Genomic DNA, 2011 nt, shown 5'->3' on the forward strand with positions numbered 1-2011 from the left:
TCCAGGAGAAAATTCTGGGAAACGACATGTGAGTTCTGGACATATCTTTCTCTGACACCTAACCACACCATAACTACAAAGACACTGTTGGCAGGGGTCAGATTGAGGAGTAAAATAATTACTATTCGTTATGTGTTGGTCTTCGTACAAACAATCTGAAATAATATATAGAAAAAACCAATTACTACAAATTGTGTGTAAAAGGCACAAATTCAAAAAGAGCAATTATTTTAATAAATAAAATAAATCTACAAACCTTCCAAACCTTGTCTGATTCCTCTCTCTATTTCTCTCTTCCCACTGATTCTTCCTCCCTATTCCCCACTTATCACTTTTTATCCTTGCCCTTCCCACTTTTAACATCCTTCTCTTTATTCCCCCAACTTTTTTTTCTATTCACCTCTTCCTACCACATTCACACTTCCTATTTCTCACTCCTCTCGTTTTGTCTCCCTATTTTTCTTGCTTCTTTTTCTATTTCCTATTTTAATGCTTCCTCTTTCCACTCTTCTCGTTACCCAACTCTCCTTCTCCCTACTTCTTTTTGTATCCACCTCGTTTGCCACTACTCAATTCTTTTTATACTCATTTTCTATTACGTATGTATAGGCGATTTTTACGAAATTTGAAATGAAAATTTCCGGCAACTACCATTGGGGGACTTCCAGAGGCCTACGCACCTCACGATACGTAGTTTCCAGTGTGCGCACAGCGCTCCATCTGACACTAGCTAGCTGCTCAAGCTAGGCCGCTGGAAGTCCCCTAGTGAGTTGCGAGACGTTGGCTGCATTGTTTCAAAATAAACCCAATAAAATGGTCTATATCTCCCCACTATAACAAATCATTTCTTTCCAACTTCCCTAAGTTTCTTTTCTTTCCCTTCCTATCTTTATACTCTCCCCACTTTAACTATTTGTGATGCTTTTGTTATTTGTTACCAAAACAATCAGAACAACATTGGCCTGGTCTAATGTATCCATTCTCGCAAGTTTGTTGACAGGACTGTGCTTCTACACAGACAACCTCTGACCCTTGACATGTACAATCCTGACACTGATTAGAGGACACCCATGTCTGACCATCTTCATAAATTCTACCATTGTAAACACATTCTAAAAAAGGGAAAAGGCAAAGAATTTTCAAGGTTTTTAAGAAGTAGTATCATGAGTAGCATATTGTGTAGGTTTTGGCTTGAGCATAGCCATTCAACAAAAAGTTCCCAAGTAGTTGTATGAAAACGTTCTTCAGACAGAAATTTAATGTGCAACCTCCCGTTGTGAAGGCTAGACCACAGGAGCCTTTAGATGCATCACAGACTTAATCCAACCAAATCACCTCTTTACTCAACCGATATATTATGCAATCACATATGTGAGGTCTCGCCACAAAATGAGTCTCATGGTTAGAAATTCAAAAATTGAATTCATATCATATTTCGGTAGATCACATTATAAGATTTCATTTGGTTTTTGAATGGCTTCCCTACTATAAGTAAATCCTGAGATGTGAGCATTTAAAGTTTAGGTGTATAAGAACCACGTTTTGAGAAAATCGACCTCAAAGATAAACTAACCTGTACAAATAATATGACCAGAATTACAGAATAAGTGCAGAGAACACTGTTTTTGCAAGAAAATAGTGATCTCTGTATACAATCATAAAATATAAGTATCAAGTTATTCAAAAACATTAAAATTAAAATTTTGTAAAAATATTGGCTTTGGCCTGTTTTGGTGAATATCTCAATATGATTTCACCAACGATGTGTCTCATTTTGTGGTGAGACTTCACATATATTGGAGCTGTCGTAGCACAGAGAGAACCTGGAATTAATCGCAAAGGTAATTACAGTAACTAAGTATCTGCGTAGCACCATGAACATTAATATATAATTATAAGTACCTATATAGCACATTATAGTACATTATTACTTACTGTCGCTACATGTTTGACAGCAGCTTCCCAATATTGTGACCGGGTTGTCACAACCCGGGTCTTCACATTTAGTGGG

The 2011-nt window shown here is 36.9% G+C and overlaps 1 long non-coding RNA gene across 1 annotated transcript; it reads right to left on the reverse strand.

Moving 5' to 3' along the window:
- Window positions 1-6: 6 nt before the first annotated feature.
- LOC117101469 lies at window positions 7-2011 on the reverse strand. The gene is made up of 3 exons (XR_004444284.1): window positions 1936-2011; window positions 939-1112; window positions 7-155 (listed from the first exon to the last, which is right to left on the reverse strand). It is a non-coding gene; the product is annotated as an uncharacterized LOC117101469 (long non-coding RNA).

This window comes from Anneissia japonica, unplaced genomic scaffold, assembly GCF_011630105.1.
Source record: "Anneissia japonica isolate Jap-2015-1 unplaced genomic scaffold, ASM1163010v1 scaffold131887_len2011_cov143, whole genome shotgun sequence".
Classification (NCBI taxonomy): domain Eukaryota; kingdom Metazoa; phylum Echinodermata; class Crinoidea; order Comatulida; family Comatulidae; genus Anneissia; species Anneissia japonica.